The sequence below is a fragment of the Onychostoma macrolepis genome, chromosome 05 (assembly GCF_012432095.1).
Source record: "Onychostoma macrolepis isolate SWU-2019 chromosome 05, ASM1243209v1, whole genome shotgun sequence".
In the NCBI taxonomy this organism is placed as follows: Eukaryota; Metazoa; Chordata; class Actinopteri; order Cypriniformes; family Cyprinidae; genus Onychostoma; species Onychostoma macrolepis.
In genome coordinates this window covers 30,571,387-30,596,958 of record NC_081159.1, presented here as the reverse complement: position 1 = coordinate 30,596,958, position 25,572 = coordinate 30,571,387, and the positions used below count along the sequence as shown (strand labels likewise).

At 40.7% G+C, this 25,572-nt stretch overlaps 1 protein-coding gene across 1 annotated transcript in view; it reads right to left on the bottom strand.

Annotated features, from left to right (window-relative positions):
* The window catches only part of rwdd2b (RWD domain containing 2B), a 75,511-nt gene extending 50,305 nt beyond the window's left edge, over positions 1 to 25,206 (bottom strand). Inside the window, exon 1 of the mRNA XM_058775198.1 lies at positions 24,553 to 25,206. The gene's annotated coding sequence lies outside the window, so the exon portion shown is untranslated. The remainder of the gene's footprint in view (positions 1 to 24,552) is intronic.
* Positions 25,207 to 25,572: the final 366 nt, after the last annotated feature.

The window sequence follows — 25,572 nt, the reverse complement described above, 5'->3', positions numbered from 1 at the left end:
GTAACTCATACACACTCATTTGACTCATCTTTTAAGTAACCAATAAGTAATGACCTATGACCTTCATAGCCACACCCTAGCAACCACTTACAGTACCCTAGCAACCACCCCATAGACCTCCATTGAAAACAGATCAAAAAGGATATCTTTGGATAAAAGTGTCATATAAACATGCAGGTTTTGCTCTTTTGACTCGTGATCAAATGCTACACACATTAGCAGTGAATAGCTACATGCTAATAGTGATTAGCTAAGTGTTAAATCAGGCTAAGAACATACGAATAACTCTATAAAACTACATAGTAATGATGTGTGACAACTACCAACCGCTTAGCAACACGATAGTAACCTCCCAGTTATAGAGGTGTGCTATATCTTTTATAAGTAATTGAGTGTACGATGTTTGTCTGGTGGATGGAAAAAATTGGGCGAAAAAGTCCCATAGACTTACAGTGACGGAATGTTCAGATGAGCCCAGACCTTGCCAGCTCCAACTGTCAAAATACAAATGTAAACACACTGAAGCCCATTAGACTCAATCAGACTTCCCTTCTATATAACTATCTGTACTATATAACCCATTCAAACTCATCTATCTATCTATCTATCTATCTATCTATCTATACAATATTTGTTATAAAATGATCAAGAAAGACAAAATCAAGAGTATAATTGAAAGAGTAATTGTAAAACATTTATACATTTTTAAATCATACAAATAATATATCTTTTTTTTTTTGTTTTGTTTACTTCTCATCTATACATTAATGCTGTGTTTTGGGAGATATGAAGTGCTTTTGTAGCTGTTTACCACAAAAATCCTCAATTACACCATTAGCTTGCATGTGAAATATTAAATTTTTATGAATAAATCTCATAAATGATGATCTAAATTTAATTGAAATTGTTTCTTGAAAACGGAAACAATTAAAAAACTTGTAGAAATCACAGTTTTTGAAAGAATAGTGTAATGACCATATATATCCAGCAGAGGCCCATAGAGAGCCATTCATTTTTCTGGAAGTGGTCAACTACTCCTCTCACAACTTTTCTGATATATATTTTGTAATTATATATTGAAACATTATAAAATACATTAAAAACAGTATTTTTCCCAAAGGTTAGAATTTGTTTTTGTTTGTTTGATGTATTTTGAAGTGCTCGCTTTTGCAATAATGCCACATACCTTCAGAACAACCGAATCTAGCCCTTTTTTTAAAAATTTTTTTATGTGAATACAGATAGAAAATGTTGAAAAGTCACAAAATCTTATTCCACTGAGATGAAGGGAAACATTTTTTAACTAAAGAAAGTTGATTGGGGTCATACTGACCCCAATACTATTTCTAATCCATTCAAACTCATCTATCTAATGTTTCTTATCTATCTATCTATCTATCTATAATCTGACTTTATCTATCTATCTATCTAATATTCCTATCTATCTATTTAAAATTCCTATCTATCTATCTATCTATCTATCTATATGTCTATCTATTTAATATTCCTATCTATCTTATTTAAACTTCAGAGTTCATCAAATGAACACCTTCAAACTGCAAGCTTTTAAAACTACATTTAATAGGTCAGACTTTCTTAAGCCAACTTCAAAGATTGTTCACAAACTTTATTTGTCTAGTTATTATTACTGCTTTTGCAGTAAATAGATGCAGGCTTGGTGAGCAGAAGAGAATTCTTTAAAAACAAAACAAATCATACCGTTCAAAGACTTTTGACTGTTAGTGTACTCACTTGTTTTTGCTTTTGAGTATGTGTATGTTTTGCCATGATACAAAGTGCCCAGGGGACTGTGGTGATGCCACTTTTTTCAGCTAGTTCATCCTAGAGATCAAGACTTGTAATTTGTACTTTTAAAAAGAAAATGTTCAACAATTAAAAAGAATATTATCAGAGCTAATGCTCATGAGTTATTGTGATTTTTATGGGGTTGGGTAAAACTCATGGATTACAGTGCTGTACCACAATTTGATTGTTTTTACAGGTAAAAAATGTTTAAACTACATGAAAATAAACACTACAGCACTGATACTGTAAATGAAAATACGGTAATAATACTGTAAATGAAAATACAGTAATACTGTAAATGAAAATACAGTGGAGCCATTATTATACTGTAAATGCAATTACAGTAATACTAATGTAACCATTTTACAGTAACTTACTGGCATCCAGCCAGTAAGTTACTGTAAAATTTATAGCAATCTTTTTACAGTGTATATATATATATATATATATATATATATATATACACACACAGTGAGGAAAATAAGTATTTGAACACCCTGCTATTTTGCAAGTTCTCCCACTTAGAAATCATGGAGGGGTCTGAAATTGTGCATGTCCACTGTGAGAGACATAATCTAAAAAAAAAAATCCAGAAATCACAATGTATGATTTTTTAACTATTTATTTGTATGATACAGCTGCAAATAAGTATTTGAACACCTGAGAAAATCAATGTTAATATTTGGTAAAGTAGCCTTTGTTTGCAATTACAGAGGTCAAACGTTTCCTGTAGTTTTTCACCAGGTTTGCACACACTGCAGGAGGGATTTTGGCCCACTCCTCCACACAGATCTTCTCTAGATCAGTCAGGTTTCTGGCCTGTCGCTGAGAAACACGGAGTTTGAGCTCCTCCAAAGATTCTCTATTGGGTTTAGGTCTGGAGACTGGCTAGGCCACGCCAGAACCTTGATATGCTTCTTACAGAGCCACTCCTTGGTTATCCTGGCTGTGTGCTTGGTCATTGTCATGTTGGAAGACCCAGCCTCGACCCATCTTCAATGCTCTAACTGAGGGACGGAGGTTGTTCCCAAAATCTCGCAATACATGGCCCCGGTCATCCTCTCCTTAATACAGTGCAGTCGCCCTGTCCCATGTGCAGAAAAACACCCCAAAGCATGATGCTACCACCCCATGCTTCACAGTAAGGATGGTGTTCTTGGGATGGTACTCATCATTCTTCTTCCTCCAAACACGTTTAGTGGAATTATGACCAAAAGTTATATTTTGGTCTCATCTGACCACATGACTTTCTCCCATGACTCCTCTGGATCATCCAAATGGTCATTGGCAAACTTAAGTCGGGCCTGGACATGTGCTGGTTTAAGCAGGCGAACCTTCCGTGCCATGCATGATTTCAAACCATGACGTCTTAGTGTATTACCAACAGTAACCTTGGAAGCGGTGGTCCCAGCTCTTTTAGGTCATTGACCAGCTCCTCCCGTGTAGTTCTGGGCTGATTTCTCACCTTTCTTAGGATCATTGAGACCCCACGGTGAGATCTTGCATGGAGCCCCAGTCCGAGGGAGATTGACAGTCATGTTTAGCTTCTTCCATTTTCTAATGATTGCTCCAACAGTGGACCTTTTTCACCAAGCTGCTTGGCAATTTCCCGTAGCCCTTTCCAGCCTTGTGGAGGTGTACAATTTTGTCTCTAGTGTCTTTGGACAGCTCTTTGGTCTTGGCCATGTTAGTAGTTGGATTCTTACTGATTGTATGGGGTGGACAGGTGTCTTTATGCAGCTAACGACCTCAAACAGGTGCATCTAATTTAGGATAATAAATGGAGTGGAGGTGGACATTTTAAAGGCAGACTAACAGGTCTTTGAGGGTCAGAATTCTAGCTGATAGACAGGTGTTCAAATACTTATTTGCAGCTGTATCATACAAATAAATAGTTAAAAAATCATACATTGTGATTTCTGGATTTTTTTTTTTAGATTATGTCTCTCACAGTGGACATGCACCTACGATGACAATTTCAGACCCCTCTATGATTTCTAAGTGGGAGAACATGCAAAATAGCAGGGTGTTCAAATACTTATTTTCCTCACTGTATATATCTCTCTATCTCATTATATATAGTTATATACGCGCGTTGTACAACATTCAAAACTATAAGTGGCCTGTAAGGAGATATTTCATATTTCAACCAATTTTACTCTGAATAGCTGATTCATTCCACCATTGTAAGTCAATGGGATTTTTTGCCCGCTTTTTCGTCCGCTGTGCGAACTTCGTAGGTCCGATCGCTTAAAAAAGATATAGCCCACATCTCCTCAATGAGCCGGTCGATTTGACACCTCTTTCATGGGTCTGTGACAAACGGTGCAGGAGGAGTAGCGAATCGAAATTTTTGTCCAGAAGAATAAGAAGAAGCAGAATAATAAGTATGCAAGATAACAATAGTGATGCCTTGCCTTTGGCAAGCACCACTAACTAGACAAATAAAGTTTGTGAACAAACTTTGAAGTTGGCTTAAGAAAGTCTGACCTATTAAATGTAGTTTAAAAAGCTTGCAGTTTGAAGGTGTTCATTTGATGAAGTCTGAATTTTAAATAAGATAGATAGGAATATTAAATAGATAGACATATAGATAGATAGATAGATAGATAGATAGGAATTTTAAATAGATAGATAGATAGATAGATAGATAAGAATATTAGATAGATAGATAGATAGATAGATAGATAGATAAGAATATTAGATATATAGATAGATAGGAATTTTAAATAGATATATAGATAGATGAAGTCAGATTATAGATAGATAGATAAGAAACATTAGATAGATGAGTTTGAATGGATTAGAAATAGTCAGTATGACCCCAATCAATTTTCTTTAGTTAAAAAAATGTTTCCCTTCATCTCAGTGGAATAAGATTTTATGACTTTTCAACATTTTCTATCTGTATTCACATAAAAAAAAAGGGCTTAATTCGGTTGTTCTGAAGGTATGTATTTTTTTTTTTTTTTACTAATATGGTCTTTGGGGTCAATATTATTTTTTAAATTTGTCAAAAAATAATAATAAATCCAACATAGGTCTAAAAATTTTCACACAGAAATGAAGGCCTGGTACTAGATAACAAATGCAATGTAGAAAAGACGCACACACACACACACACGTGTGACTGCAACAAAGAGCATTTTTATAGAAATTGGCAAATAAAATCAATAAATTCTGCATAAATCTGAAAATGTCCACACAACAAAATTAAAGTCTGATACTAGAGCACAAATGCAATGTGGAGCAGCTGACCACTTCCAGAAAAATGAATGGCTCTCTATGGGCCTCTGCTGGATATATACGGTCATTAAACTATTCTTTCAAAAACTGATTTCTACAAGTTTTTCTCTAACCACCAGATGGCAGTATTGTACATCTAACACCTAGATCAATATCCAGAAACAGTTTAAATTAAATTTAGATCATCATTTAAGAGATTTATTCATAAAAATTTAATATTTCACATGCAAGCTAATGGTGTAGCTGAGGATTTTTGTGGTAAACAGGTACAAAAGTACTTCATATCTCCCAAAACACAGCATTAATGTATAGATGAGAAGTAAACAAAGAAAATGAAATATTATTTGAATGATTAAAAATGTATAAATGTTTTACAATTACTCTTTCAATCTTCACATTTTCTGTCTATTTCTTGTGTGCGTGTGTTTGTGTGTGTTTTAAATAGGGAAGGTATGTTTGTGTGTGTGTGTGTGTGTGTGTGTGTGTGTGTTAGATTAAGAGTGAATGAGATAGATAGATAGAGTCAGATTATAGATAGATAGATAGATAGATAGACAGAAAGACAGATAGACTTTAGATTAGGGCTGCAACAACGAATCGATTAAATCGATAAAAATCGATTACTAAAAGAGTTGGCAACGAATTTCATAATTGATTCGTTGTGTCGCGCGACGCGGAGACGTTTGATTATTTAAAAAAAAAAAACTTTAGTTGAGCGCGAGCGGAGTGAACACACTCGGTCTCTCGCGCACGGATGCTAGCAGAGTTCGCGCCTCATAGACAGGCGGAGCAAAAATTTAAAAAAGCAGCGGAGGTAGAGGAAAGATACATGGCGGAGGCAGAGAAATCCGTGCGACCCAAGTCATCCAAGGTGTGGGAGCATTTCACACTAAAACAGAAAAAGTGTGTTAACTGCAAAATATGCAAAAGCGACATGGCATGACACGGGAGCAGGGGCGGCGTTTCCGTATGGCAGTTGCCATACCCTAGCCCAGTCAGGTGCTGTGAAAAATTATCCAAACTTGAGTTATTATTATTTTAAATCAGAGGGTTTTAAAAATAGTTAACCAATGATAAGCATTAAAAAGAGCTTGTCAGTAAAACTTCGTAACGCCATTGGATCATCAAGCTCTCAGCGAAACCTCGTAACTTCACCCGCCTCCATTCAGACTGACGCGCGCACAGCCTGGAGACAGATCTCCGCTTTTATAGCGCAATTATATTGCAAGACTAAAGACACGTTTTTATTCACTCGCCTTTTTTGGACCATTCATTTTTCAATCTGTTGTCATGTATAGCTACACTGCAATAAAAGCTTTTCTTACTTAGTAATTTTGTCTCGTTTCCAGTCCAAATATCTAAAAAATGGCATGAGAAAATTAAGTGATGCTTAAAACTTCTGTTTGAGATTATATCTCATTAAGATTATTTTTCTTACCCCATTGGCAGATAATTTTGCTTGTTTTAAGCAAACAATCACTTAATTTTGAGGTGTTTTTTCAGAAAATAAGACAATTTCTTATGCTATTTCATGTGTCTAGTAAATGTATCTTGATTTAAATTTTTTTAGATATTTGGACTGAAAACAGGACAAAACTACTAAGTCAGAAAAGCATTTTTTTGCAGTGTATATTCTGTGCTTTGTCCCATATAGGTTATTATTGACAAATATATTTGTGTGTTGTACTTTAATTTACTTTTAATTTAATTTTAAAGTTCTTTTATAGCACTTGGTCATCTTAAGCTGTGTTCAAATGTGGTGTATAAATGAACCTTGCACTTACTACAATGATGGTAATAATTTAATGAATAAGCTTCAAGTGAACTTGAGAGAGAGAGAGAGAGAGTGTGTGTCAGTGTGAGAGTTTGTGAGTGTGTGCGTCTGCAAAAGTGTGTGCGTCTGCGAGTGTGTGCAGAGAACAAGTTCTGACATTCAAACAAATCCTGTTAAATTTTCTGATTTGTATTGTTCTTTATTTTTTATAAATTATTTATTGTTCTGGCAGCTCAGGTGGCACTTTATTTAAAAAAAAAAAGTGTATATATTTGGCAGATGTAAAGTATACATGTGTATGTTTTTTGTGTTAGTCCATTTTTATTTTAATTTATTATTATTATAACAGCTCAGGGATGTTCAAGGAGCAACATGTTTGTGCACTTTCTAAAGATTTTTGTTTAAAGGGTTGGAAATGAATGCTTTTCTTGTTTTTAAAAAAAAAATCCGATTCATCGATTAATCGAAAAAATAATCGACAGATTAATCGATTATTAAAATAATCGTTAGTTGCAGCCCTACTTTAGATAGATAGATAGATAGATAGATACTAGAGCACAAATGCAATGTGGAACGAGCATACTCACTCACGTACGTACACACACACTCTCTTACACACATACCTGCCATTCATATCTGCTTATTGCAGTTGTTTTTTAGTTTAGTTTTTTTTTTTCCCGTTTTGATTTTATTTACATTTATGTAAAAAAAATAATTAATTTTATTTTATTTTTGGATTGAAATAAATAAGTACCTGCAATCAAGTTTTAGTCACAACTTGTGTGGCATTTCTGCAAATTTATGTGGCATTATTGCAAAAGCGAGCACTTATACAGTTTTTAATGTATTTTATAATGTTTAAATATATAATTACAAAATATGTATCATAAAAGTTGTGTATTTTATAATGTTTAAATATATAATTACCAAATATATATCAGAAAAGATGTGAGAGGAGCAGTTGACCACTTCCAGAAAAAATGAATGGCTCTCTATGGAACTCTGCTGGATATATATGGTCATTACACTATTCTTTCAAAAACTGTGATTTCTACAAGTTTTTCTCTAACCACCAGATGGCAGTATTGTACACCTAACACCTAGATAAATATCCAGAAACAGTTTAAATTAAATTTAGATCATCATTTAAGAGATTTATTCATAAAAATGTAATATTTCACATGTAAGCTAATGGTGTAGCTAAGGATTTTTGTGGTAAACGGGTACAAAAGTACTTCATATCTCCCAAAACACAGCATTAATGTATAGATGAGAAGTAAACAAACAAACAAAAAAGATATATTATTTGTATGATTAAAAATTTATAAATGTTTTACAATTACTCTTTCAATTTTGGGGTCATATTGCCCCCAAAGGACACAGGTGTAAACAGGAAAAACAGGACTTATGATCGAAAGGTCTATGTTTGTTTATTTGTTTGTTTGTTTGTGTGTGTGAGGCGTGTCTGTGTGTCTGTGTGTGTGCGGCGTGTCTGTGTGTGTGTGTGTGTGTGTGTGTGAGATAGATCTCAGATAGAGAGATAGATGAGTTTGAATGGGTTAGAATTAGTACATAGAAGGGAAGTCTGATAGATAGATAGATAGATAGATAGATGAGTTTGATTGGGTTAGAAATAGTACATAGAAGGGAAGTCTGATTGAGTCTAATGGGCTTCAGTGTGTTTAGATTTAAATTTTGACAGTTGGAGTTTGATGGAATGTTCAGATGAGCCAATGTAAGTCTATGGGATTTTTTATGATTTTTAATCTTTATTTTTATGAAAACCGTAAGTCGGATTAGTTAGAAAAGATATAGCACGCTAAGTCAGATCAGTCTCAAGACTTGGGCTGAGTTTGGAGTTTGTAGAGTTAAAGCTCTAGGAGGAGTAGCAGTCAGAAATTTTAGTCTCAGAAAAAGAATAATAACTAGAATGTACATTTCCTGAAGAAAATGTGAGTGGTGCTTGCAGTGGCAAAATTCGGCGGAGGGCAGATACTACAGTGTTCTGCGCGATTGTAGAGAGCCAACTCCCATGTCTGTATGATGTTGTGGAGCTGAGATATGGCTTCTTTATGTTGCTATACGGTTGCTAGGGTTCTCTATGTGGTTGCTAGGGTGTATCTGCACAGTCACCATGGTGATACTTACAGACTGGTTTTTCAGCTCGAACAAAAGAGGCCACGACGATATCTATACCACTTTCTGGTGCTGAGAAATTGCTTATTCATGAGTTTGTTCAGTTGCTAAGGTACTCTAAATGGTTGCTATGGTGTGACTATACAATTTATGGCATGATATTTAAAGACTATTTGACAGTCTGAATCCACTGAGCCCAACGCCATGTTTCTACAATGTTTTGGTGCTGGAAAATTGTTTGTTAATGTCCTTTTACGGTTGCTAGGGTGCTGTAAGTGGTTGCTAGGGCATAGGTATGAAGTTGTCATGTCAGTACTTATTGGCTGCTTGATAGGCCGAGTCAAAGAGCCCTCCCCAAGTCTCTGTGACCTCCTGATCCAAAGATATAATCTCACTAATTTTGTGCCAATGTTAAGTCTATGGGACTTTTTCGCCCAAATTTTTTCATCCATCAGACGAACATCGTACACTCAATTACTTATAAAAGATATAGCACACCTCTATAACTGGGAGGTTACTAAGCGTATTGCTAAGCGGTTGGTAGTTGTCACACATCATTACTATGTAGATTTATAGAGTTATTCATATGTTATTAGTCTGATTTAACACTTAGCTAATCACTATTAGCATGTAGCTATTCACTGCTAGTATGTGTAGCATGCATGAGGAAAGTCCTGTTTGCGATCACGAGTCAAAAGAGCAAAACCTGCATGTTTATATGACACTTTTATCCAAAGATATCCCTTTTGATCTGTTTTCAATGGAGGTCTATGGGGTGGTTGCTAGGGTGCTGTAAGTGGTTGCTAGGGTGTGGCTATGAAGGTCATAGGTCATTACTTATTGGTTTCTTAAAAGATGAGTCAAATGAGTGTGTGTGAGTTACAGAGAGAGAGAGAGAGAAGGGGCTCTAAGGGCCTGCGTGTGTGTGTGTGTGTGTGAGAAAGTGACAGTTGAGATTCAAATTCACGAACATTCCGCCAATGTAAGTCAATGGGATTTTTTTGCCCACTTTTTCGTCCGCTGTGTGAACATCGTAGGTCCGATCGCTTAGAAAAGATATAGCCCACATCTCCTCAATGAGCCGGTCGATTTGACGCCTCTTTCATGGGTCTGTGACAAACGGTGCAGGAGGAGTAGCGAACCGAAGTTTTGTCCAGAAGAAGAATAAGAAGAAGCAGAATAATAATAATAAGTATGCAAGAGAACAATAGTGATGCCTTGCCTTTGGCAAGCACCACTAATAACTAGATTGTAAAGTTTGGATACAAACTTTAAGTTGGCATGAAAAATCCTAGCCAGAAAGTTTGTAAAAGTTTTAAAAGCTTGAAGTTTGAAGGTTTTCAGTTTGAAGTAGTTTGAAATACGTAAAATAACTTTAAAGATTAATGTTTGAATGCTTTATAGGCAATACAGTCCATCAGAAGAACAGACAGAAAAACAGATCACTGGGGTACCTGGGGTGGCTTCTAGGGTGGTTGCTAGGGTTTTTCTAGGTTACCTGGGGTAGTTGCTAGGGTGTTGCTAAGCGGTTGCTAGGGTCCTTGGGGTGGTTGCTAAAGAGTTGCTAAGGTAGCTGGGGTGGTTGCTGTGGTGTTGCTATGGTATCCAGGTCGGTTGCTAGGGTGTTGCTATGTGGTTGCTATGGCGCTCAGGGTGGTTGCTAGGGTGTTGCTAGGCGGTTGCTAGGGTAACCAGGGTGGTTGCTAAGTGGTTGCTGTGGTTGCTAGGGTGTTGCTATGTGGTTGCTAGGGTATCTGGGGTGGTTGCTAGGGTGTTGCTAGGCGGTTGCTAGGGTATCCGGGGTGGTTGCTAGGGTGTTGCTAGGCGGTTGCTAGCGTAACCAGGGTGGTTGCTAGGGTGTTGCTATGTGGTTGCTAGGGTATCCAGGGTGGTTGCTAAGGTGTTGCTAGGCGGTTGCTAAGGTATCCGGGGTGGTTGCTAAGGTGTTGCTATGCGGTTGCTAGGGTACTTGGGTTGATTGCTAGGGTACCTGGGGTGGTTGCTAGGGTGTTGCTAGGCAGTTACTAGTTGTCACTGATTGTTATTATGGAGTTTTATAGAGTTCTTAGTTTGAATTAGCACTTAGCTAATCACTATTAGCATGTAGCTATTCACTGCTAGCATGTATAGCATGTTTGGAAGTCCTAATTGTTAGCATGAGTCAAAAGAACCAACTCCCAAGTCTATACGACATTCTGATGCAAAGATATAGGACTTGATAAATGGTTGCTAGGGTACTCTGTTTGGTTGTTAGGAAATGGCTTGGCAGCTGCCAATGATGATACTCCAAAGGCTGTTTGCCAGTATGAATAATATAAACCAACCCCCATGTCTCTATGACATTCAGATTTGAAGATTGGCCTGTTTGGGTTGCTAGGGTACTCGATATTGGTTGCTAGGGAGTGGCTAGGAAGTGTCTATGGTGATTCATGATTGGCTGTTTGCTGCCCCAAGTCAAACGAGCTCACCCCCATGTCTCTATGATATTCAGATTTAAAGATATGGCTGTTTAGGTTTGGGTTGCTAGGGTGCTTGATAATGGTTACTAGGGCGAGGCTAGGAAGTGTCTATGGTGATTCATGATTGGCTATTTACTGCCCCGATTCAAATGAGCCCACCCCCATGTCTCTATGACACTGTTATCCAAAGATATCCATCTGGGCTTTTAACATGGCAGTCTATGGGATCAGTTGCTAGGGTGCTATAAATGGTTGCTAGGGCGTGGTTTGATAGCTTCATAATTATCCTGAGAGTCTGATTGGTTGGCTGAGTAAAATGAGCCCTCCCCCATGTCTCTATGATATTGTGATGCAGAGTTATGTTCAATGCAAATTCCTATGTAAATTACCATAGTAGGAAAAACGTGTGCTGTTTCATGGGCCGTCCCTCACCATAGTATGTCAATGGGGCAATTTTGGGGCGCTCTTGTGCCCCAGGGGTACAATTTATACCCCATTGCGGGGTATGTTCTCGCACAGCTTGATAGCCTCTCTAATTATGGTGATTCATATGTTTCTTCGAAATTCTCGCTCTGAGCTACGACTCGTCAAAGTTGGCCTCAATGTTAAGTCTATGGGATTTTTCGGCCGATTTTTCGTCAACTGTACGATTATCGTACGCCCGATCGCTTATAAAAGATATAGCACACCATTCCTCAATAAGCCGCACGATTTGACTCCTCTTTCATGGGTCTGTGACAAACGGTGCAGGAGGAGTAGCGAACCGAAGTTTTGTCCAGAAGAAGAAGAAGAAGAATAATAAGTATGCAAGAGAATAATAGTGATGCCTTGCCTTTGGCAAGCACCACTAACTAGAATGTACATTTCCTGAAGAAAATGTGAGTGGTGCTTGCAGTGGCAAAACTGCAAATTTTTAGGCAAAGGGCCGTCTCCGTCGTTCCTCCGTCCCATTATGATTTTCCACGAACCTCTGCGGGCGAGAGGGGATGACGTCATCAGGTGTTGCCCAACTGCGCTGTCTAGGCTCCGCCTTCTCCACCACTGTGACAGGAAGAGCCAACGACAGACACAGTGGGTGTGGCGTCAGGCCTCGGAGAGGCTTTTATTAAACAGAAATAATAAAATAAAGTGTCCAAGGGGGAAAAAGTGTCCAAAATAAACAAGGGGTCTGGTGTCCTCGTCATGCTGCGGGGCTTGTGCAGGAGGGCAGTGTTCTGGAAGGGAGGGTCCAAGTAAGGGGCGGAGTACGGCGGCCGCACACGCTCCCGCTCGGCTCCGGGGCGCGAGGGGCGGCGGCTTCATTCTAGTGGCGGCTCATCCTCTTCTTCCACGGCCTTTGGCAGGACTTGTACGGTTCGGCAGCTCACGTCTCCGGCATCCTGGCCCGACGGCCGTCATATGGGTGCGGCTTTCGTCCGGACCGCGGGTTCGGCAGCTCACGTCTCCGGTGTTGCGCCGGAAATCCCTCTACGCTCCCTTCCTGGACCCACGAGGACACCAGTGTGCATGCACGGGGGAAGAGACCGGTCTCTCGAGGATGAGACCGGTCTCCCGGTCTCTCATCAGTGATGAGGCTTCATTCAGTTCAGCTGTGCCTCATCACACGTCGCCAGCCCTCGCTGTTTCCACGCCCCTCCTCTCTCACACCCACTCCCGTCAGGAGCCTGGTGAAGGGCGGCGAATAAGGGACGGGTGGTGATGACAATAAGGGGAGGGCAACCGACTCATCACAATATATATATATATATATATATATATATATATATATATATATATATATATATATATATATATATATATATATAAAATCTGTGTGTGTATTAGAGGTGGCACGGTACATGTATTCATCCCGAACCGTCAAGGTACGGGCGTCTCGGTTCGGTTCAACCGCACACTTCTTCGGGTTAGCCGTCAGTCCGGCCCCCCTCAGCGCACTCAGTACGGCTCGCAAATGCCCCATATGCCGCTGCCAGTCGTTACTATAGATGATAATGTCATCCAGATATGCAGCGGCATATGCTGCATGCGGCCGCAGAATTTTATCCATGAGGCGCTGAAACGTGGCCGGCGCCCCGAATAACCCGAACGGAAGCGTAACGAATTGGTGTAATCCGAACGGCGTTGTGAAGGCTGTCTTTTCTTTGGATAAAGGTGATAAGGGGATCTGCCAATATCCTTTAGTTAAATCCAGTGTCGAATAAAATCGAGCTGTACCTAGCCGATCAAGCAGTTCGTCGATTCGCGGCACTGGATATGCGTCGAACTTCGACACAGCATTCACCTTGCGATAGTCCACACAGAATCGTACAGAGCCGTCCGTTTTAGGTACCAAAACTATCGGGCTTGCCCAATCGCTGTGGGACTCCTCTATTACTCCCATCTCTAGCATTGCCTCTAATTCTGCCTGAACTACCTTTTTTTTGTGTTCCGGTAAACGATATGGCCGGCTGCGAACCACCACCCCTGGCTCGGTCTCTATGTGGTGCTGTATGAGGTTGGTTCGCCCGGCAGGGCCGAGAACACATCCAAGAACGCTGCTTGTAGCTTAGCTACATCAGTGAGCTGCGAGGCGAGGTGGTCACCGCCAGGGGCCAGAGCTAGAGATTGTGGCTTGGTGCTTACCTCTGGCCCAAGATCCTCCTCTCCGCTCACTGCCGTCGCTAGCAACACTGACTCCGCCTCACTCCATTTTTGAGGAGGTTGAGGTGATAAATCTGGTGTGCTCCGTTCCTGTCGGCACGAATTACCTCATAATTAAGATCCCCACCGCCGTGTGACCTCAAAGGGTCCTTGCCACTTGGCGAGTAATTTAGAGCTAGACGAGGAAGCAATACAAGTACTTTTTCTCCCGGTGCAAATTCGTAGCCTGGTCCCCTGGTTGTACAGCCGGCTTTGCGGTCCTGGGCCTGTAACAAATTCTCCCTGGACAGCCGCCCCAAAGTGTGGAGTTTTGTTCGCAGGTCCAGCACATATTGAATTTCACTTGGCTATCAGAAGGCCCGTCCTCCCAAGTTTCTCTCAGGACGTCCAGCACCCGCGGGCTGACGCCCATAAAGAAGCTCGAAGGGGAAAACCCGTGGAGGCTTGCGGGACCTCCCGCACGGCGAACAAGAGGGTTCCAGCCACCTGTCCCAATTTTGGCGTCTTCATGGACGAACTTCCGAATCATGGTTTTTAATGTGCGGTTAAATCGTTCCACCAGTCCGTCCGTTTGTGGGTGATAGACGCTGGTGCGAATCGATTTACTGCCCAACAATTCGTACAGTTCGCGTAACGCACGTGACATAAACGCGCGTGCCTTGATCAGTGAGAATCTCTTCGGGATTCCCACTCGGAGATTAAAGAAAACAGTGCGTTCGCCACACTTTTCGCTGAAATGTTGCGGCGCCACTGCTTCAGGGTATCGGGTTGCATAGTCCACCAAAACTAATGCAAAGCGATGCCCGCGTGCTGATCGTTCAATGGCCCGATGAGGTCCATACCAATTCTCTCGAAGGGGACCTGCATTAGAGGAAGAGGCGCAAAGGCGCTTTTGGGGAGGCGGTGGATTCACCAACTGACATTCACGACAAGCTGCGCACCACCTGCGCACATTCTCGTGAATGCCCGCCAAAAACCGGGCCATGAGGCGATTTAGTGTTGCTGCCTGCCCTAAATGACCCGCCATCGGATTACAATGAGCCGCCTGGAATAGCATTTCCCGGCGGCTTTTAGGTACTAACAACTGGGTTGTAACCTGCTTTGACTGAGTGTCTTGTGTCACTCGGTACAACCGATCCTTTAAAACAGCAAAATAGGGATAGGAGAGTGGGCGGGCAGGTTGGAGCTGCTGACCGTCGATGGTCTGGACTCGTTCAAATGCCCATTTTAGGGACTCATCCTGGGACTGTTCCAGGGGAAAATCATCGCGTTCAGAGAGGATTAGCCTCTCATTCGCGCTCCGTTCCCCCGGCTCAGTATCCCGCAGCCCCGGCTCAGCCTCTCCCACCTGCGCGTCCACTCCATTCTCCAGCTTCCTCTCTCCACAAGAGACATCCGCACCTAAACATCCCAATACTTGACTAAAAGCTGGCCAATTTGTCCCCAAAATCAGCGGATGTCGGAGGTGCGGGTTAACTGCCACCTCCACACTATGCTTTTGTCCCCGAAATTGAATGAGTGCGGACATTAGAGGGTACTTCACCACATCCCCGTGCACGCACCGAACCGAAACCACGCGGCTTTTATCCAATGCCTCGAGCCGAACCAGACTTTGGTGGATCGAGGTCTGGTTACAACCGGAATCCACCAAAGCGAGGTAAGTACCCCCCTTAATACTCACAGGTATTTGGTACAGGCCAGCTTGATCGGGGGCAGCCTGTGGGCTGTCCGGGACCCGGATCAGTGCCCCCACCTCCATCACTGGGCACCGGTCCATGAAGTGCCCTGGGTCCCCGCACCGCCAACAGGCCGGCCCAGGCCTCCCCGCCGCCCTAGTGGCGGGAAGTGGGTCAAGAGATTGACGTGGAGAGTGGAGGAAAAGGTACTGCTGTGGTCCCCGTGCTGGCTAGCCCCGCCCCCCTGGGCAGGGCCCTTGTGCCAGCGACAGCCTCTGGAGGCGGCCCACCCCTTCCCCGGGGTGGGACCCGAAGAGGAACGCCCGGACGGGACCTGGGAAGTGGGACAGGTCGAGGGGAAACAATAGGGGAAGAGAGAGAGAGAGAGACAGCTGGCAGGGTTTCGCCGACTCCTGGGCACGCCACCATCTGGTCCTCCGCCAATTGGATGGCCAGGTCCAGCGACGCCGGGCGGTGGCACTGGACCCACTCTGCCGTCTTTCTCGGCAGACGGCCGATGAACTGCTCCAGCACCACTCGGTCGAGGATCTGCTCGACGTCGCCTCCCCCGGCCAACAGCCATCTGCGGCAAGCGTCCCGGAGCTGTTGAGCGAGCACGAAGGGCCGGCCACTATCGCCCAGCTCCAGTGACCGAAACCGCTGGCGATGTTGTTCTGGGCTCCGGCCGACCCGCTGGAGGATGGCTCGCTTGAGGTCGGTGAAGACCAGGAGGTTTTGACGGGCAATTGTTGGGCCGCCACCTGGGCCTCCCCGACAGCAGAGGTATAAGTCGCACCGCCATTGGTCTTGTGGCCACCCACATGCCTCGGCCGACTTCTCGAACAAATCGAGGAAAGCTTCTGGGTCGTCCTGTGGCCCCATTTTATTTAGGGGCAGGTGAGAGGGGCCGGCGGCGCTTCTCGAGGTCGGCCCCCCTGCCCGTCCCTCCTGGTCCATCCAGCTCCGGAACAGCTCGCGGTCCTCCTGCTGGGCCTGCAACAGGGAGCGGAAACGGCGTTCTTGATCGTCCCGCATCTCCAGCAGCGCCTGATGGTGTTCTTGGTGGAGGCCCGCGGCGATTGGATGACTTCCATAAGCGGCGAGCTTGGCGGGACTGCATGATGGCGGTGGCGGGCTTCTTCCTTCCCGGGTTTCGGCACCAGTGTAACAAAGTTCGGAAGAAGGAAGGAAGAAGTCGGAGTCGGCGTAACTGAGGCTCGGGAAAATTTATTACATGTTCACAAAAATAAATGTTGTGCACTCCAGCACTTTCAAATCATATAAGTTCACAGCACTTTGGTGAGTCTCTGCTCAGTCATGGTCCTTCCCCTCCCGAGTCCTCAGTCTGGTCCCTCTCTGCCACCGTCTGTCCTACGGTGGCTTTTGAATCTCTCCACGCCAATCACTAGAACGAGACACAGGTGAATGTCATCTTGTACTTGACCCACTTACTCACCGCTCGTTCTCCAGTCTCTCTCTCCCGCTGCAGATCCTGCTAACCACGCCCCCCTCGCCACAATAACATGTAATAATATTTAGTATTTTCACATCTAGATGGGAAAAATTGTAATTTGCACTACTGTCTGTTCAAAATAAATGAAAAGAAACTGAGCATAGTAGATTTCTTTTTTTCCCGTTGTACCGAAATTGTATCGAACCGTGACCCCCGAACCGAGGTACGTACCGAACCGTGACATCTGTGTACCGTGCCACCCCTAGTGTGTATGTGTTACGATGCAAGGAGGTCATATTCAGAAACCAATAAAACCGAAACTAAATCGAGTTGAAACAGGAAGTGAAGTAAACAGAAGAGAATGACAAAATAACGGTCCACATAACAAAACTTAAACCTGACAATAAGATCATTAGTATACTATTAGCCTATATATATATAACAGTTAGTTCTGATCCTCGAATCTGACTGACAAGATACTTTTTCTGTTGATATTTCAACTGCGTGTTCTAGACGGTCTGTCAGTCAGTGCAATTTCATTGTTTCGCCTCAAGGTGGCGTCAAGAGATTGTCTTTGAGTGAGCCTTTAAACCGTTCATTCAACTACACGTACAAAAGAGATTTGTAATGAAACACGCTGTTTAAATCATTTTAACTTTGAGCGCCACTTTTAAAGGCTCAGCTGACCAGCAGAGCGTCGATGCTAAGACAGATTTCGCTTTCCTTGGACATGACAACCTGTTTTCACATATGACTTGGACTGAAGGACAGACGCAGGTAATCACACGCGATCAGTCGATCTCTCTCTCATTCGCTGTCTGTTTAGGCTTGTTAAGCCTCTGTGCAAATCAGCATGATACACATTGTTATCATTACTAATATTCAGTACACATGCACGAAGTGTAAAACAAGGGCGTAACCTTACGAAAAAGAAAACACTGAAATATCGCGGTTGCTGCGGTTTTTTCATTCTTCTGCGGTTATGCTCGTCAATATTGTGATATTGCGGTTATCGCGACAGCCCTACGAGGGTTCATAGAGGATTACCACTGACACCTCGGGAGGTTCTGCTGCAGACGCCGCCACCTCTGGAGGTTCTACAGTGGTAACATCAGGAAACAGGTAGAGTTCATTTACAGGACGGGTACAGTGCTCATCTACGGTTCCTACGACTGTGACATGATGGGTTGGACATGCATTGCTGGGCGCCACCACCACGCTAGGAGCTGAAGCAAGCACCGCCGCTTCGGGAGGTTCTGCAGCATGCGCCACCACCTCTGGAGAAACTGCAGCGGGCACCACTCAGGGAGGTTCTGTGGTGGTGTATGCAGCCCAAACACACCAAAATGCGATCCCCATCATGGGTGCAAAAGACAGAGAGTGACAGGACTCTGGATGAACAGCTGTGACATGACGAGACTCTAGAAGATCAGCGGAGACATGGCGAGACTCTGGACGATCAGCGGAGACATGACGAGACTCTGGACGATCAGCAAAGACCTGACGAGACTCTGGACGATCAGCAAAGACCTGACGAGACTCTGGACGATCAGCAAAGACCTGACGAGACTCTGGACGATCAGCAAAGACATGACGAGACTCTGGACGATCAACGAAGACATGGCGAGACTCTGGGAGATCAGCTAAGACATGATGATACTCTGGAAGATTAACTGTGACTTGACTGGATTCATGAAGATCAGCTGAGATTTGACTGAACTCTGGCAGATCATACGAGACATACACAGGCTCTGATGCAGCAGCCGCAATGTTAATGGGGTTCTGAGGTGGCAGCCGCGGGATGAACGGAGTCCAAAAAACGCCGAACCAATAACAAGTGTCATTATTTCAACCATATTTCAACGTTGAAGGTTGGTCATGTGCCGGCTGGTTTTCAACCGTTCAGCATTAAATGTTATATTAACGTCGTTTCAAAGTTAAAACAACAACTGACCTTATTTCAACCATATTTCAACGTTGAAGGTCGGTCATGTGCCGGCTGGGAAGGAATCACGTGAAACACTTCATAAATGAATTGATTTTTGACAGCATTAGTGGCAGTGTGCCGATTTTTGTTTATTGATAGGAGAAGCGCATCATGTGATTGAGCACCTGCCAAAAGTTTTTGGATGTGCGCATATTACACCTTCTTGTGATTAAATCAGATACACATAGCAAAATAAGCACAAATGGGGACAGCAGCAGCTATGGCGCTTGTCCTGTAATGAGGTCACAAAATTCTAATACCAAGGATTTATCAAAGTCCACTAAAGGAAGTAGAGCTTTTTGTTATTTTACTTAGAAATAGCTTTCCTAATAATATTTGGGGCTCAGACACGCTCTTTTAGTTTAAATTAGATTAAAATACATATTTTAGCCATGTATTCACACAACACATCTGATAACCATGCACTCCAGTTATATGTGATGAAATAAATAATCTTTTGTCTGAAATAATATGAACAGCAGCTATGCTAAACTTTCTTCTTTTGATTTCCTGTTTCTATCTCAGGATGCCCAGCCCAAGGTTACTAGAGATTACACCAGCTCCAGACTGAATCCAAACTCACTTGTGAAGACTTCAGATGACGTCAACGCTCACAAAAACCCGCTTTGTATTATTGCAACATCTCTAATATCTGTAAATGAACAATATTTACTCTTTCTCTGAGTTATGTGTACCTATATGTCCCCTTTTATTTGTAAGCAGCACTCTGCAGGATGATGCAAAATGAAATGATGAGTTTTGACAAAATGACACAAACACTTTTTGCAGCATCTAAATGAAAAAATGCTGTTTTGCATCAGTTTTACTGGCAAATAAACTGGGTATCTCGGAGAAAGAATAAACATTGTTCTTTTACATGTTACCAACATTGTAACAATACAAAATGGATTGAATTTTTTTTAACTTACCCTTTAATAATGTTGAAGGATAAATGTTTAACTGAACACAAAACTAGAGACTTGTTTAGTAAGATTTTATCAGAAAATATTTTAGAATTTTTATCATGCAATTTAAAACATTTTAACTGCTGTAATTATTGTTTGCCTGGTTTTTATTTTGTGTTTATGTAACTCCTGTATTATTGTAACCTAGTTTTTGCCATGATAGCCTACGATACTGACAGTACTGAACACATGACTTATATTATGAACTGCTGTTATATGGACATTATTTTGTTGCCAGAAGAGGGTCTTTCCCGGTGAGTCTCAGTCACCTCTGGCTGATGAAAGGATATTTTTAAACTGTAACCTTGAAACATGCATTTTCTGTAAACCTACTTTGAAATGATAAGTATTGTGCAAAGTGCTATACTTACACAACATTTAACCATGGTTTTACTATAGTTAAACTGTAGCAAGCATGATTGTAGTAACCATTTTTATTTTTTTTTTCTTTCTCCAAACCACGGTTTTGATGCCGTTATTCTACTATAGTAATATTGTAGTAATACTTCAGTAAAACTGTGGTAACCATGACTTAGTAACTTAGTAGACTTAGTAGTTTTTTTTAAATCATGGTAAATGTTGTAACTATGGTTTTACTGCAAATGCTGTAGTAACGGTTATTTTTGTAGTTACTATGGTTTTACTGCAACAGTCGTAGTTAAACCATGGTTGTTGTAGTAAAACTATGGTTTATTTTTACTATGGTTTTACTACTGTAAATGCTGTAGTAATGGTTATGTTTGTACTTACTATGGTTTTACTGCAACAGTCATAGTTAAACCATGGTGACTGTAGTAAAACTATGGTTGATTTTATTTTTATTATGGTTTTACTGCAAATGATGTAGTAAAATCATGGTTAATTTACAAAAGACTACAAATAATCGTGAATTATCCACTTTTGATCAAAGCATCTGGTAAATGTATTTGTATATGTAATATGTTAAATGAAAATATTAATGAAGTTGCAACTGTTAATCGAGAGTGGTGTGTATTGTTTTATTATAAACCAGGGGCGGTAGCCGCGGGTGGTCCGTAACGATGAGCAAAAGGCCGGTGAACCGCGTCCACGCAGAGCGGCCGATGTTATGGATCAACTGGGGATCGTGTTAACTGGGGATGTGCACGTGCACGTGCACGCAAGTATGTTTACCTGGATTTCCAGAAGATGTTAGACGGCGACAGATTCGTCACTGCGATATACCACGGGTCATAGATTAAAAATCGTTTTTCAACAGTTGTGTACATTGGCATCATGCATAATAAAGCGTTTTGATTCCGCGGTATCTGTACCTGCGTATGTCACGCGGTTTTAGGGAAGTTTACCATGCTCCGATCTTACGCTCACAACCACGCCCACGTTAACAAAGGGACATTTGTTTCAATGGATGATCAAACATGAAGTAAAAATGTAAGTATTTTCTTTTCAATATTAGCCTACTGTATCACATTGTGTCTGTAGTGTGCTGTCATGTGTTCTAAATAACAGATATAGATTAAGTTAAAATTAGCAGTAGCTAGGCTACCTAAAGCAAACGTAAATTGCAAAGTCCTTTAATTTTTTATTGACAAGCCTGTTCATTGAGTTTGCTATTGTTCTTATTTAAATTATTTATTTTCTGAGTGATTATAGAGCGAGAGAGAGAGAGATCATGAAAAAAAAAAACAGAGATGGGCTACTTTGGCTTGAGTTTGTGTGATTTTACTCTGCTAATTTTATTATCTGAGATTTCTTGCTTGTACAGTCAACTCTGGTGCCTCTCTATCCTCTTCCCTGGACATAAAGTTTCATCCTGGATTTATGACTGATCTGAAATCAACATTTTGCATTGGCTTAGAACTCTGCTTAGAATTCTGTACTCAGTTTCTTATAATCATATAATCAATTAAATTAACTTCATTTTATATATGCTTAATAGTGTGTCTGTATTGTACTGTACATTATGCTCAGTTAGGTGCTTGAATATAAATGTTGTGAATCTGTTGTCTTTCGTTGAACATGTAGAGAACACTTTGTTTAAAGTAAATTCTAAGTTCATGACTCCTGGTTTTCATTTTACATATAGGCCTACTAGTCTCTTGCCAGACTACTAGTGTTTCCAACCATAGAAAACATGTTATGTGCAGTGCATCAAAGCCAAACTCTTTAAGTATGTGTGATGAACACAGGAAGGCATTTTTCCACAATTTGAATGAGCGATGTATGTTACATGTATGGCATGTTTATATTTTTAAGGTGTTTGACAGGTGTTTATTAAAAGTGAACCATGCTGTAGGATCTTTCTTACTGCCTCATAGCTTCTTTTTCTAGTTTCCACTGTCTTTTTTATGGAAGTCCTGTGACAATCACTCAGCACCCACAACTTTTTCATGACTGATACAGGCAGAACATATGATGCTGTGATGATGAATTATTATTACATATATGGCTAATATTGCAAAAGACAGTATACATCACTAACCTCATTTGGCATCTTACACGAATATGATACCTCTCTCCCAAACGTTAATTAGAATAGGAAAACCTTCAATATTTACTTTATTGCAGACTTCTTGAACTAAAAATATGACACAAAAGTCTGTCAGTTGCATAAATAATGAGTGTGGGCCTCTTTATATATATAACTTTGAATTATGCCGGTTATCTTCATTTCAGGTAACAACCTTACTAACATTTGGATTCAGCCTTTGTGAAGATTTTAGATGACCCTAACACCTGTGAAGAGATAACAACCCCTGCAAAAAAATTATGATCCTAAGAATCAACATGCAAAACTGCACAATTATCCTTATATTGTAATCATTATGATCACAATATGTAAATCATTGCCTAAACATGTTTGTGCTTAACTGAATAATGTTAACTACCCAGATCCAGCCTGTTTCCAGTCCAGATGGTGGATCAGCACCTAGAGAAGACCACAACAGCTCTGAATGTCAGTGGAGACCATGTCAACTGTAGATGTGCCCTATAGACAGATCCCCTGCGAAGACCTCTTCACCTCAGCCATCAGCACAACTGAACTGAGCCGGAGGATGACATCACAGAATCAACGATGAACTGACGTTAACTGAGAAACTGACTGTTTACTATTGTCCTCATTTTAAAGCTGCTTTACAGCAGAATTGAACTTTGTTTGCATTATTGACACACTATTTCAGTATACACTGTGAAGCTATTTGGACACAACCTGTATTGTATAAAGCGCTATATAAATAAAGGTGAGCTCACTTGACTTGACAGACCTCTATTATAAAACTGTACATTTCTGCAATATGGACATTACATTGACAGTCATTTCTGACATAGAAAAAAAGCATTTTATATAAAGCTGCTTTGAAGCTATGTATTGTTAAAAGTGTTTGTGTGTGTGTGTGTGTGTGTGTATGATTTTGCTTCAACACCTAACTATGAATATACGTTTGTTGAACATTCCCTATTCAGGATTATTCACTGCAATTTATCTGTCACTAATTCAAAATTATATGCATAATGCAAAACTATAGCTTGTTTATCACTCATTCTTTAGCAATATAAAAAAAGAAAGAAAATGAAATGCTTGACATTCCTTTGACCACAGCAATATTGATGCTCAAATTCATTTAAGTAAACACCTTATTTAATGCATTTACAACTGTCATTAGAAAAAAAAAAAAAAAAATCTGTTGAAACGAAGGTAGCCTAAACAAATTAATCTGGGCGTGGTCTGAGACGCGACATGAAAGCGCATTAAAACTTCCCTTAAACCGCGTCAGATACATTGGAACATCGACAGGGGAACAACAGAGTCCAATAATGATACAAACATTCACAAATAATGTGGAAAGCTTTAAAATCTGTTCTGTTGAAAATTCCCTTTGACGAATCTGTGGAGGTCCAACATCTGCTGGAAACTCAGGTAAAACTATTAGCGTGCAAGCGCACATCCCCAGTTAACACGATCCCCAGTTGATCCATAACACCGGTATTTACAGCTGCATCGTCCCAACGTTGGCCGGAGAGCATTCGCGATCAGAGGCCGACGTCGCGGCGACTTATTCCCGATTAGCAAACGCTCCCTGAGCGACATCGTGCCGTTGGAATTTTGCACAACGGGTCGACATCGGCCCGACGTATGCTGTTAGGATAGACTTCCCTTTTGTTTAAATAGTAAAGACTTATGTTGAACTTTATTTTATATACAGGCACTGTAGTAAAGAAGTGCCTAAAATACTGAATGAAATGTGTTTATGTTATTACATTAAAGAAAAAAATCTTATAGGCAAAATCCATCTCATTTATGGTAATGTTTGCAAACACTATGCAAGCGCCACTATGGGACCATTAACGTTACGCCGATCGGTTAAATCAAGTCGCAGCCGAAGTCGAACATACATTGAGTTTTCTGAACTGGACGGGGCATAGCCATACCTTATTCAGCACCAATCACAGCCGTTCGACATTTATCTTGTGGAAAACTGACAGAGATGGTTCTGGCTGCAGACCATGGGCGAGTGGAGCTCCACTCTTGAACAGGAAATACGTCACCTCCACTCTGTGTTGCCAAGTCCGCTGTTTTCCCTCGGATCTTTTTTTTTTCCTTTTTTTATTTCTATTGATGCCAAAACACTTAACATGCACACAACCTCAAAAACAATAGAGGACAAAATACAAAAAAATAAATAATAATAATACAAGATAGAAAGTAAAATAAATAAATAAACTAAAAGACAACAAATAAATAAATAACATAAGCCAAAGGGGGGAAATTATACAAGGTTAAACATTGAAAGCAATTTTTGACTTTTGAATGATTTAAAAAAAAAAAAAATTATGCCCATTAAAGACAAAACTTAAGAATTATAGTCAACCAGAAAAATTGACAGTACTGGGTTCTTACCCAAAAATTTACAATTGTGAATAAAATATTTGCCAAGTATAATAAAAAGATTAACAATATATTGAATACAGGAGTTAGAGTTATAATAAAATAAAATAATATCAAAAGTGTTGATACATATTCTAATATTTGTTTTATCTGAGAGATAGGTACATGACTCATTCCCAAAAATTTCTACATAAACACATTTACAAAAAAGATGTACAATGGTCTCTTCTATATAACAGAAATGATTTTTTCCCCCCAATATTTTGCATGTACTTATTAAGTACACTATTACAAGGGTAGCATCTATGTAATATTTTAAATTCTTTTATTTTGTTTATTGATAAATATTTGTGCAGAAGAGACCAAGCAACATTCCAATTAACGTTGTACAATGGCATCCATTTAAAAGAAGACACTGGAATAGATTTTCTGTTGATACGATTTCGAACAAAGCAGTTATTGAATTTGTCCTCAACAATCAAAATCCTTTCTACTGAAATAGAATTGTTAGGCCTATATATAGAAACAGGATTAAAGGTTTGCTTTCAATAGAGTTTTTATCT